The sequence below is a fragment of the Zingiber officinale genome, chromosome 4A (genome assembly GCF_018446385.1).
Source record: "Zingiber officinale cultivar Zhangliang chromosome 4A, Zo_v1.1, whole genome shotgun sequence".
NCBI lineage: Eukaryota > Viridiplantae > Streptophyta > Magnoliopsida > Zingiberales > Zingiberaceae > Zingiber > Zingiber officinale.
The window spans coordinates 19,075,978-19,089,972 of NC_055992.1; the positions used below are offsets into that span (position 1 = coordinate 19,075,978).

Genomic DNA, 13,995 nt, shown 5'->3' on the forward strand with positions numbered 1-13,995 from the left:
TGATTTAAAAATTAAATTTCACTTCATTTTGAAAATATGGATTTTGCAAACTTAGACTTAAAAAATAAATTTTTTAAGTAGATCTTCAAACTTAATTTTGAAATTTTGATTTTGAAAACTCATGTTTGTAAAGAATTCCAAGTTAAAACTTATTTTGAAAATTCAATTTCTTGAAACTTGGATACTTATGTTTGAAAATTAGACTTATACTTTCTCCCTGAGTTTGCAAATTCATTTAATGTTGCAAAAATTACTTTTACTCAAAATATACTAAGTTATTTTTTAAAACTTAGTTATGTTACAAAAATTACTATGTGGTGAAATTTAAAACTCCCCCAAGTTAACTTGACATCTACATCTTTTTATGTATTCTGTATGTTTGAATGTTTGAATTATATCCTTGTTTGATGAATGCCAAAGGGGGAGGGATAGGTGGTTAAGTTAGAAAAACAAAATAAAATTAAAAACCAACTTAAACCTCATGCTAGAATAAAATTCTTAATTTTTTACTCGCATATTTTTACTAACTTAACCAGGTTGTCATTCCATCAAAAAGGGGGAGATTGTTGGTACGGTTAGCACTAATGGTCTAACTCAGGTTTTGATGAATGACAAATCGGGTTAAGTTAGGTTTGTTGTGATCTAACACTCTGACCGAGTGTGCAGACGAAGTCCAGACAGGTCAACGGCCTGACCAGATGTCTGGCACGAAATCCAAGCGGGTCGACGGGCTGACCGGACGCTTGGTGAGAAGTCCAGCTAGGTCGACAGGCTGACCGGATAGCTGACGAGAAGTCCAAGCGGGTCGACGGGCTGACCGGACGCTTGGTAAAAAGTCCAGACGGGTCAAAAGGCTGACCGGATGTCTGGCAGGTAAGTGAAGGTAAGTCACTGGAAGGGAGTGACTGCGAGGACGCATTCCCGGGAAGGGAACGTTAGGCGTCGATCCAGCGTCGATCCATTTCGGATATCTAAGTCGAGATCGTGACTAGATTCCGGTCTCGGAAAGACAAAATCTAAGTCATACTTTTCATGTTAAACTTATGAACTGTGCTAACACTTTGTTTTTGCAGGAAATTTATTATACTTGCCTCAGACTAACCTTGTCTTGCAGGAGAATGACCTGTTCTGGAGAAAGTGGTCCAGGCGCCCGGAGGGGATTCGGGCGCCCGGAAGGGATCCGGGCGCCCGGGAGGCAAGTTTTATCCCGATTGCGCGTCACCACATGGAGCTCGCTGGTTGGACCTGCCATGTCTCACCAGGGCGTCTGGAAGGGATCCGGGGCGCCCCGAGCTTCATATAAAAGAAGGGGCAGGGGTGGAGCTTCAACAACAACTTAGAATCCAAGATCTGCTGTTCTGTGCTATTGCGACGCCACGAAAAGCTTTCCGACTCAGTGCTGGTTTTGTTTTAATTCTATTGTCGGTATTTTCTTTACCTATCAATTCTTGTACTTAACTCTGTAATATTCGAATTGATAGTGATTGTCCACCAAAAGCGGTCAACGATCGCGGGCCTTGGAGTAGGAGTCGACACAGGCTCCGAACCAAGTAAAACCGAACTGTGTTAGCCTTGCCTTCTTACTTTGTCATTTCTTTTCCGCTGTGCTTACTCGAGAAAAGTTTAATCGATATTCACCCCCCCCCCTCTATCGAACTCTCACGATCCAACAGCAGGTTGGTCAATTTGAGTATTTAGTACTAACTAGGTTGTTACTAGCTCGTTAACTCAAATTGATCCATGTATGTTGTTTAAAGCCCATATTTATAGCGATTCATTGACATAAGCATCTGAAATCTTAGGCTAGGTCCTAAGCATCTCACCCATTCTAAGTTATCAAACAAGGGATCCTACTGTGCTTGTGAGATGCTGGCTCCTAGAACTATAGAATCATGCAATTCTACGGTAGGTCCTAGGCTACTCCCGAAAAATGAAAATATTTGGAAAGAGTTTTGAAAACCAAAATTTGAAAAGGGAATTTTTACAAAAATATTCTTGAAAAATAAACTAAGTAATAATGGTTCAAAAAATAAGAAAACCTATTCTATAAAACACAACCAACAGTTATGCAAAAATAAGTGACCAGAAATACAAATTACTAGTACGAGGTCCAAATATATATAAGTCTGATAGCCCACACTAGTCCAGAAGTAAATATAAAGAGTTAGGTGTCAGGAGGTGGAGGATCATGGGCAGCACGAAAATAGCCAAACATCCTAGTCTGTTGTGCCTCTAGCGTCTCTACTCGTCTAGTAATATCCTGACGAAAATCTACCTGCTGGTCCTGAAACATCATCTGAAGAGAGTCGAAATGACCAAAAATATAGTCTCGGAGCTGATTGAATGGATCACGAAATTGAGGAGGAGGAGCTGTAGATGAACTCGCCTGAGCGGCATCAAAGACAAGAGTCTGGGAATACTCAATAGCTAACGGTGGTATATAGGGCTCCTCTACAGCAATGGGAATGCCCTCAGCATCCACTGCTTCCTCGACTGGTGCAACATAGTATGGATGAGTACGCTTGTAAATCAGACCCTGAGGACTAGTCTTAATCCCAACCAAGGATATTTAACAATACCAATTAACTCAAAATTAGATAACTCGATCAACTCACCATGCCCAAGACCTACTCCTAAGGAAGCTATGAAAGCTGTAAGGATATGACAATGAATCATGTGTACCTTAAACGAGGTACTGTAGCCAGAGTAGTAGATTATGGACTTAAAAACTCAATAAGCAAAATCTATATCTGGTTTATGCTTAAGGACATATATTAGAAAAAGATGAACAGGATGGAGAACTGCCTGATCTCTGGATGAAAGAGGATGAATGCATGAGACGACCATTTTGTATAATGCATTTTCATTTGGGCTTAGTGGGATTGAAGACATCTTCCTTGGTCGAGGACCTTGGAAGAAATCGGCATACATGAGGTCTAGTGTGAGATGAGAAAACGAATCGGGCAAAATGTCAGGATATGATGGATAAGGAAAGATCCGGGTAGTTGATGGACGCATGCGTAAGAAGCGAGAAAATATATTAAAATCAAACAACATATCCCTCGAAGCAACTCTAGTTTTAAAATGATATGCATCAATCTCACATAAATTATGATAAAATTCAGTGCAAAGTGTGGGGTTATATGCATGCCTACAGAGAACCAGACTGTCTAACGAGTAATGGTGTATAATATCGACTATTTCAGGACAGTAGGTTTGATAAAATGGTAGATCAAGGCATCTAGTACCCACAACTAAAAAAGTGTTGTTGGAAAAAGATTGATGCAAGTTCTTTGTGGATAATCTAGGGTCTTGGCTAGGATTGGAGGAGCTAGCCTCCTTTTGGGTAAGTTTACACAGTTTTTCACTAAAAAAGAGAATAAAAAAATAAGTAAATGTGCGAAAAGAAAGAACTAAACTTCAATTCATACCGAGGCATGGCTTATGAAAGCAGAAACTCGAAAAATCGTTGGATAGATGTGAAGAAATAGGAAAGGAGAGTTGTATGAAAGATTTAGGTTCTGTGGGTGTTATATAGACCTCGATCGATCGACCGATAAGCGGTTCGATCGACCGATAAGCAATTCGGTCGACCGATCCAATAAATTTGTTGTCATCCGAAGCCGAATGTTAGATGTTTGGTCGACCGATCCAAGAGGTTCGGTCGACCGATAACTTAAAGATGCATGGTTTTCCGTGCACCAACACAAAATGAATGGTGGATCATAAAGTATTCGGTCGACCAAAAATGGTGATCGGTCGACCGATGAATTTATTGTTCATCCGTTTAAAAAATATATATAATTGACTGGTTCAAAACAACGTCTGTTCGGTCAACCGGTAAGTATGATCGGTCGACCGATCATTTTTTTTTAAATGATTTTTCATTAAATAATTTTTTAGTTTAAGTTTAAAGTAATTTTTTAAGTTTTTTAAGTTTAAAATGATTAAGTTTTAAGTTATGTTTAAAATAATAACTTTAGTTTTTAAAATAATTTTAATTAAGATGTTAAAATAATTTTAATTAATTTTTAAAATACTTTTAATAATTTTAATTAAGTTGTTAAAATAATTTTAATTTAGTTTTTAAAATAATTTTAATTAATTTTTTAAATAATTTTAATTACATTTTAAAATAATTTTAATTTAGTTTTTAAAATAATTTTAATTAAGTTTTTAGAATAATTTTAATTAAGTTTTTAAAATAATTTTAATTAATTTTTTAAAAATAATTTTAATTACATTTTTAAAATAATTTTAATTAAGTTTTTAAAATAATTTTAATTAAGTTTTTAGAATAATTTTAATTAAGTTTTTAAAATAATTTTAATTAAGTTTTTAAAATAATTTTAATAATTTTAATTAAGTTTTTAAAATAATTTTAATAATTTAAATTAATTTTTAAAATAATTTTAATTACATTTTAAAATAATTTTAATTAAGTTTTTTAAATATTGAAAAAGGTTATTGCACCCACGTTAAATTCAAACTTAGCTTTTGGTTAATCAAGCAGGCTTCCTAAGGATAAGTTTTCAGTTCAGTGGTGAGGCATATGACCTTCTTATGTATCAACGGTGGACCACTAGCTGAAGACTTTCCAAACTGTTCCCGCTCAAAAAATTTAATACTAAATTTTGATCTAACTAGCCCATGTTTGACTGGGGTAGCTTCGATCAGATCTACTAAGTCTAGTGCACCAGGTAGAAAACACAAGATACAACCTAGACATGTCTTCGACAAAGTTTCCTTGACATACTATCATCTCAATCCATCCCGATGCTATGTTGTAGGGTTTGTTAAACCTTTTTTATCTAACCATTCTAAGCAAAAAGTAAACCTAATCATAAGTGTATGAGTTTGGTTAATCATGTTGGTTGAATTGTCTTTCTAGTTGCTTCCCCTGAGTCATAGCTTAGATAAGGTCTATCTAAGTAATGAATTTGACTCTTAGGGATTAAGTATAGGTTCGATTTAATTGGTTTGGTTAAATATTTTGTTTGGACTCATGCTTGGACTTGACTTCTAACATTTTGACTAATAAATGAAAAGTATGATTTGTTTGTTTGTTTAGGGTTGTAACCAAGTCCTGATTTGTTGTTGTAACGACCCGCCTCCTACTGTCTAGGCTGCGAGGCCTGGGGTTACATTATGCTAAACTATTTTGTGCGGAAAGCTGAACTAATTAAGAATTCTACTATTTGCTATAAAATATGGAGTTCAAAGTTCACCATACTTTTTTTTCTTTCATTGCTATACACATACTAAAGAAAGGAACTTAAACTTTCTATTTGATCAAAAGCTGAAATTAGACACTTCTAGCTGAAATCAGACATTCCAATTGATCGGCTGATCGATTGGAGTTATCTGATCGATCCACTGATCGATTCAACCTGCTACTGTGCACGGTGTCAATTCTGGATCGATCGGCTGATCGATCCAGCCTAGCCAATCGATCCGATAATCGATTCAAAGGCTCTCTGTTCGAGGAAATTAATTCCAGATCGATCGGCTGATCGATCCATGGCCGATCGATCAGTTGATCGACTCATCAGCTCTCTGTACGCGGAAGTCATGTTTCAATCGATCGGCTGATCGATCGAGGACTTCTCAATCGATCAGCTAATCGACTCAGCTGCTCACTGTTCGCGGGGAATCACCTCCCAATCGATCTCAATCGATCAGCCGATCGATTGGGTTTCTGATTTCACTGAAATCCCCCACGAACTCATACAGAACTTTCAGAACTCAACTAAAACATCAAACAATACCACTAGACAGGTTATTATTTATACTTTGCTAACTAATATCAAGATAATTAGTAGTCTAAGCATGGCATAATACATACTTTCACAATTCATGATACCTAGCATCCTAAAAGTGCAGGGAAGTAACAACATAAGGAAATACTAAGTTTTTAAGTTGGCTAATTCCCAAAAATCTTTATTTCAGGTTCCTTCTCACACACATCTGATCGCATTGCCCTCCAGCCTCCGCTAGTCCATCTTCCCTTTACCTTTATCTGCAGTATAAGGAAAAAGGAAACTATAAGCTTGGGAGCTTAGTAAGAACCATCTACCTCACAAATACATGCATTCGAAGAAATCATGTTTTCAAGGATGTTTTTTTGAAATACATGCTGATGATCATGCTGAAAAATGCTAAAATATGGCATATGGACATACAAGTCGTGCTAATCAATTACTGAACATAAAGCTATTCATTGTATCAACAAGCAAACTAAACCGATACATAAGCTAAGCTATTTGTTATAACAATAAGAAAACTAAATTGAAGCTAAGCTGTATTCACATATCTGGTTTGTGAAGTTTGAAAAAACTATTTTCATAAATAGATAAAAATAATAATCATGCTGCTGATGGGCCCGACAACTGTACTTGCTATGCGCGCGTCCCTAACTAGACCCGAGGTAACTAGTCCCGAATCTAGTAGGGTTTACTAGGTTATTTAAACCTAGGGACGACTATGGGAGCCCAACCCAAGGACATCTGAGAGTCCAGTATAGTGCCACTGATAAAAGTAAAATACTGTTCATAACTGATTTATCTCATCTTGCTTTTACTAGGTTATCTAAACCTAGAGCTAGTTTATCTGAACCTAGAGGCGATTATGGGAGCCCACCCATTGGACCGTAGTCCCATATAAACTGAAACAAGACTATGTACGTTATTTAAAAATGCATCTATAGCATTTATCTGGGTTATTAAAATGCCTACTGTGGCATATAACTGTGCTAGTCATTCTATCGAGCACCTGGTGTACTCTAATTCTACACATGGCTGAACTAAGAATGTAGAAACACACGGTTAGCTACGCATACTGCAGGTGAGGGGTTATTTACATCCTGCACCAAGTTTTCTTACAATCCGATCGCTAGGTTTCCGGAGAAGAAGATCTCTTCGGCGATCCTCTTATGTCTACGTGTTCTTCTCACGGAGGGGAGCGTCCTCGTGCCGGAGTTGTCGCCGGAGGGTGCTCCTATGACCCTAGGGATTGAACCCTAGGTCTTCTTGAGGTTGTGCACCGAGAGGGTGAAGAAGAGAGAGAGGTTCGGCGGTGAGGTTTGAGGGTGAGGAAAGTTGTCGATCCAAGAATAATAAATTCCCTCTTAATTCCCCTATTTATATTAAGTGATTAATACATCCCAATTAAATCTTAAATATAATTGCTCTCCTCTCCTTTCAGCACACCCCTGCTGGGGCCCCTTAATTACTAAGTCACCCTATAAGTCATAGAGTTCATAGGTCGCGGGTTCAATTCCCGCTTAGGCTGTTTTATGTTTTTATTTAATTTTGCTACTTCTGCTACTCCAAAAATTCTATAAAAATATTCTAAAATTTCAGAAAAATCATAGAATATTTCTAAAATTGATCTGAGAATTTTCGGGCGTTATAATTGTACACAGCTCGTTGCGATCCAAGTACCATATTTAGATACTTGGACCCCAGTTCGAACTTTTCCAACGTTTTCTTGAGTCGCTCGACTTAACCTTTCAAATCGGAATTTCTTCCTCAAGTTTTTGAACTTGAGCTGAAGTTTCGTCATGAACTTGGTTAGTCGAGTCACTCAAGTTAACTTGTTGCTTAAGGTGGTCTATTTCCTTAAGTAACAAGTTATTTTGTTTTTTAGATTTTGACATTTTTTAAACAAACATTTAACTACTTTAAGCAAATTAGACTTAGAATAAATCATTACTATATTTGGATCTTCCGATCTGTAGCTTCTCTCGGAATCAATGTCGATCTCGGACTCATACACTTCATCGGACTCGGAGTTGGAATCTTCGTTTCTTGCCATAAATGCAAGATGGCTCGAATGCTTTGTTTGCTCCGTGTCGAATTCATCGGAAGAAGTCTTGTCCCATGTCGCTTGAAGAGTCTTCTTTCGTCTTGTTGATTTAGGTCTTTCTTCCTTCTGATTTGGGCATTCATTTTTGAAATGCCCCTTCTTGTTGCATCTGTAACAAATCATTTCTGATTTGTTTTTGGTCTGGTTGAGAGGTGTCTTTTTAGCAGTTCTTCTGAATTTCTTCTTCGTCCGAAGTCTCCGGACCATGTTGACCAGTTCTTCTTCATTTGTCGAGTCAGAGTCTGACTCACTTTCTGACTCGATCTTTGTTTTTGATTTTATTTCCTACCTGCATACAAAACTACTCCTTTCTCGACATGGCTTACGTTAGATTGTTTGTGTAATTCCAACTCACAAAATAATTCATCTAACTTTAGAATTGAAAGATCCTTATAAACTTTGTAAGCATCTAAAATTGATGCCCACAAAGTATTCCTCGGAAAGACGTTCAACGTGTACCTTATTGTGTCACGGTTTTCCAAGTTGTGTCCGATCAGATGTAGGCCATTTAGGATGTCCTTCAGTCGGGTGTGTAGTTGCGAGGTCGTCTTTCCGGGAAACATTTTAATGTTAAACAAGTTATTTAAAAGTAAATCTCTTTTATTTACCTTAAATTCGTTAGTCCTTTCGTGTAGTTTGACTAGAGAGTCCCACAGTTCTTTAGCGTTGTCATAGGGGCCAACTTGGTTCAACTCCTTCATTGTGAGCTCGCACTGAATGGTATTGATCGCCTTATAGTTCAGTTGCACTTTCTTGATCATTGGGGGAGCCCACTCTTCTGGTTCTAATAGTGTTTCGGCTTTCGTCGGAGGAGTGTAGCCTTTCAAGATCGTGAGGCAAAGCTCGATATCGGACTTCAAGGAACACTCCATTCTATTCTTCCAATAACTAAAATTTTCTCCTTTAAATAGTGAAGGTCGGACAATACTGTAACCTTGTTGATATGAGATCGACATCCTTGCAAGAAAAGAATTAAAGAAAAAATATTTCCAAGACTTTTGTCTTGGGATTAGTAGTGCTTGAAAAATAGAAATGAGAAAAAAAATATTCTAAAAGAAAAGAAAAAGTTTTTTTAAAAAAATGCTTTGAAAAATGGTTAAGTTATTTCAGAGCTTACGAGACTCTGATACTAATTATTAGATCGAATGGGTGCGATAGAGGAGGGGGTGAATATCGCGCCTTTTTAAAACTTCTCTTTTTCTTTGAAAGCAGAGTCGTGCACAGCGAAAAGTAAAAAGAAAGACAAGCTTATTTACTTCGTTCGAAGTCTAGGTCGACTCCTACTCGAAGGCCCGCGATCCTTGATCGCACTGATGACCAATCCACTATAACCCTCCTTTTCAAAATCCCCAGAGAGAAGCAGAACATACAAAATGAGCAAGATAGTAACAACCTACTATCTTGCTTAAGTTAATTACAATGCAAGCTAATAAAATATACCGACAAGTAATACAGTTAAAGCTTTGGTCGGCACTATTGGATGGAGTGACTTGCAGAGCTGATGAAGACTTGTAGCACGAGTATCTTGCAGAAGAGAACTTCAGTAGATCAGAAAGTGTTACGCAACCTCAAACCTCAAGAATCTTTTTATAGGTGTAATGGATGTTCAGTCGACCGATCCCTCTGTTCGGTCGACCGAACCAGCTCCCTTCCTTCCTAGCTGGAGTCTGATGCTGACTCGATCTCTGGCATTAATTGTTCATTAAGGGTTCAGTCGACCTATCCCTCTTTTCGGTCGACCGAATAGGCTCCTTCCCTATTCGTCGAGATTGGTCGAGATCCTCATTTAATGCTGGTTTAATGTTGATTGGTTCGGTCGACCGATCCATGGGTTCGGTCGACCGATCAACCCTTCTTTCCTTTTACTTCTGATCAATGTTGTTGAACTGACATTGCTGAGTCATCATGGTTCGGTCGACCGATCAAACTTTGATCGGGCTCTGATATGTTCTGGTCTGATTTGAACACTGCCTTGATTTCTTCTTGTTCGGTCGACCGATCCTCCGGTTCGGTCGACCGATCCAGCCGGACCTACAACACAGTGTTAGACAAAAAAGAATCCTGCAAAATAGATGTTAGTACAGTAATAATATTATAATGCATGAGTAATATAAAAGACAACAGAACTGTCATGATCTCAACTTTAAAACCTTCCCGGTTTCTTCAGTTGGATCAGCGACGTAAGGTTGTTCCATTCTGGAACCCGACCTCATTGTCGCTCTTCCAGTTGCTTACCTTAACCTATCTGCCAAACTTAGATCCTCCAAATCTAATTTAGACTTTTCACTTAGCTTTGATCGGCTCGCCAGGACTTGTCTCTTGATCTTCGGTCCTCCAGACCTCTCGATCACACCGCCAAGCATCGGGTCCCCTCGACCAGCTTGGACTTGCACCTGGGTTCTACGATCTGCTAAGATTTCTCCTGCCTAGCCTCCAACTAGGTCTTTTCGATTGAGTAAACAGTCTGCACACTCGGTCAACTTGTTAGATCATAACAAGACTTAACTTAAACCTTTGACAACATTAAAACATAGGTTTGATTCTGGAGCAACTTGCACCAACATAAACAACATGCACCACGGTACTGTCTTGAATATGTGCAGTGAGTTCGTTTATAATTAGTATAAAAAGAGACTTAGAGTTGATCATTGATGTAACTCTATCTTTATTGGAAATGTCACGCCCCCAGAGGAGTCCCTACCGACAAAATTTCGATAGCATCTCCCCTGTATCGGTGACAATATGAAGCAATATACATACACACAACATATAACATATTCAACAACCCATATGGCTAGATATAAACATAACCACACAATATAATAAGTCCACACGGCTGAAAGTAAACACACAACCACGCAGTATGATAAGCACACATGGCTGAAAGTGAACACACAACCCCACAGTATAATAACAGCCCACACGACTGGAAGTAAACACGGCGAAAAAATCACAAAGAAATACGAATATAAGACCAACCAAGTCACTAACTAAAATACCTACAACCACCAGACTAGACTCCAAAATCCACATCGAGTTATTCAAAAGAAAAATATGCAAAATTAACATACCACCCAAACAGTAACAAAACCAAAAAGAAAATCATCCTCGAATGTGACGTGAGACTGGCAGCCGGGACTCTCCAAGCATCCATGACTCATCTACCTGCTACCTGATGAAAGAAAAATCATTTTATGGGGTGGTGAGTATTGGAACTCAGCGGGTAAAGGAAAGTTGGTGCATGAACATAATATCCAAGTAGATAGTGTCAACAGTATACAGTCTCATAAAGGAAATAGCATATACTAAATAAAATCACAATAAATGTTCGTACTTGTAACTATATCCTAGGCTAGTAAAATTAGGAATAAGACAACTCTGCTACAGAGCTACTCATAACTACAAGGGAAACATGTAAGGTATATACAAATTTCCAATAAATAAACCAAGGTCTGAACACCTACAATAAGTGTACATCTTAACATAAGTAAGCATAACAGCAAAAGTGAATAATAGTAGTAAGCGATGACAGCATAAATATACCACAGCAGCATAAGTAAGCAATAACAGCATATGAAAACATTGCAGCCAAAGCAAGTATAATAACAGCGTATGCACGGATGGTCACCCCGCCCACCTCTCTGCACCACGACTCCTATATGGTCGAGAGGTCGGATCAATGACAACTGTACCACTCAAAGGCCGCCACGACTCATAAGTGACCTAGTGGATAGGTGCTGAGTAGCTAACTAGCTACACAGCAAAGGGGGTCCCCGCTACTCGCAACTCCAGCAACCACTACCCATGAATGGTCGAGTGCGGCACGACAGGACAAGCGACATCTGCTCCAACTACCACTCTCTCGAGTGGTCGAGCGTGCGACCCTAATTAACGTCTCTCTCGACCGCAAGGGAGAATTTGTCGTTAACACGTCTGCAATGATATGATGCGCAACATACAACAATCATCATACAAATATAAGCAGAAATTAGATATGCTACATGAAGCCAGCATGCTCAATACGGAACATAAATAAACAACAATAAAAAAATGCAAACATGGTATCTAGTATCTGCTACGTATCATGGATAACAACAAGAGACTGTATAGATATTGAAACGAATATCTCAAAGATCGAGTGGAAGTATCAAACGTAGGAAAATAAGAGTGGAGTCAAGCTAAAAGTAGTTTCTATCCAAAGATAGCTCATGCACTAAGTTCAAAGAACTAAAGAGTCAAAGTAAGAAGTACCTGCCTTTATACATAGACCATGCTAATTAATCCCACATCGAGATGCTTGTCTCGAATCAAAATCATGAAAATCACATGATGTACAGTTTATCTAATCATGTTATACATCAACTAGCTAAACCTAGTTCCCAAAACTGATAAGGTAACTCTCCATCGCAATGATTATTAATCAACACTAATCGCCGATTTACCTCGATTAATCCAATCAATAAATCCTTAATTAAAATCCACACCATCTAAATATATCCCAAGAGAAACCAGAATCACTAAAGGCAAAGACACCAACCAAGAATCAAATCCAAAACTTCATCGTCTCAAATCTAACCGATCATCGACAAGCCAAGAGAAACGGGAGCAGCATAAAGAGCATAAACCTATCTCCCATGTTCATAGCTATCATGAAAGAACACCAAAATTCACGTTGAAACAACCTCCAATTCAACCCACTCTATTCTAAATTCAATCACACGGCAATAGTACATGAAACCACCAGGAAATCATGATAGAGTCTACTAAAATTCATGCTCAAAATCCCATAGTTAATCGAAGAGGCAAACAATATCGAACAGTATCCACACAAGATCTACAACCAATCGATGAAGCACAACAGAGCATCCTCGATCCAAAATTAAAAACTCCAATAATTTGACCAAAACCTAAAGAGGAATAAGAAACAAACACCAGCCAATTGACCAAAACTTTCAAAGGAAACAGGAGGGAGCAAATCATCCTTAAGATTATCCCAAAATGCCCCCTATAATTCAATCCAGATCACAAGCCATCAAGAAGCAACCGATCAAAACTAGCTCCACCCACCAATACTCATATCCCTTACGAAAATCCATAGAAATTCATAGGATGGAAGAAGAACTCGCTGAAAAGATCAATTCACAACCCAAAAGCAACAGAGCAACATCAATTACAACCAAAATTCCTAAATTTGATACGGAAATCAAATCAGCAACATTCGATGGAGCACGAACAAACAAGAACCGTAATAACATCATGGAACCCCAAATCACAGCTCATTCCACCAGAAAGCCAATCATACTCGACAATCACCATAAATCTAAGCATCTACCCCTTATTCATGGAGTTCATACCAATATACAGGATGTACTTGTTGGCTAGCTTTCGTCATGGCCGGAGGTGGCAGTGGATCGGGCGGTCGACGCTAGGGAAGAGGGAAGAGGTGGCGTCTGGGGTGCTCGTGCAAGGAGAGGATCGACGACGCTGGGGTGCTTGCGTGAGGAGGAGAGCCGGTGGCGTCTTGGTGTTTGCGTGAGGGAAAGATCGCCGGCTATTGCTCGAGAGAGAAGAGATCACCGGCGACTGTGGCTCGGCGGCTATGGTGCCCGTGTGAGGAGAGGTCGACGGTTGCGATCTATGGGGCTCGTGCGAGGGAGAAGAGTCGCGACTGTGGTGCTCGCGTGAGGAGAAGAGGCAGTGAGGGTAATGGCTCGGGGACGAGGGAGAGGGAAAGGATGTAGTCGGCGGGTTTTGGGGAGAAAGGTTCGCGAGAGGGAGAGGGCTCGGGGACGAAGGAGAGGAGGCGCATTGCGAGGTGAGGCTCGGGGAAGAGGGAGCTCGGCACCGTGTGGGGAGCTAGGGCATGGGCAATGTATTAGATTTATAAAATTCGAACTTAGGTTTAGGAAAAATCAAAACCTAAATTTATTCATCAATCAACTTCCACTTTTGGATATTCAAATAGACTTTCCTAAAACTCAATAATTAATCCCCTTAAAATACATCTTACGAGCTCCGAAAAATTCTCAAAAAATTCCTAAAATTCTATTAAGGCTATTAGCCTATTAATCTTATTATTTAATTATTATCTGATTCAGTATTTTACAAGAAATGTTTCAGTTACTCCAC

The 13,995-nt window shown here is 38.8% G+C and overlaps 1 long non-coding RNA gene across 1 annotated transcript; it reads right to left on the reverse strand.

The window, feature by feature from the left end:
- Positions 1-10,641: 10,641 nt before the first annotated feature.
- On the reverse strand, positions 10,642-13,758 carry LOC121973186. The gene is made up of 2 exons (XR_006109411.1): positions 13,221-13,758; positions 10,642-11,038 (listed from the first exon to the last, which is right to left on the reverse strand). It is a non-coding gene; the product is annotated as an uncharacterized LOC121973186 (long non-coding RNA).
- Positions 13,759-13,995: the final 237 nt, after the last annotated feature.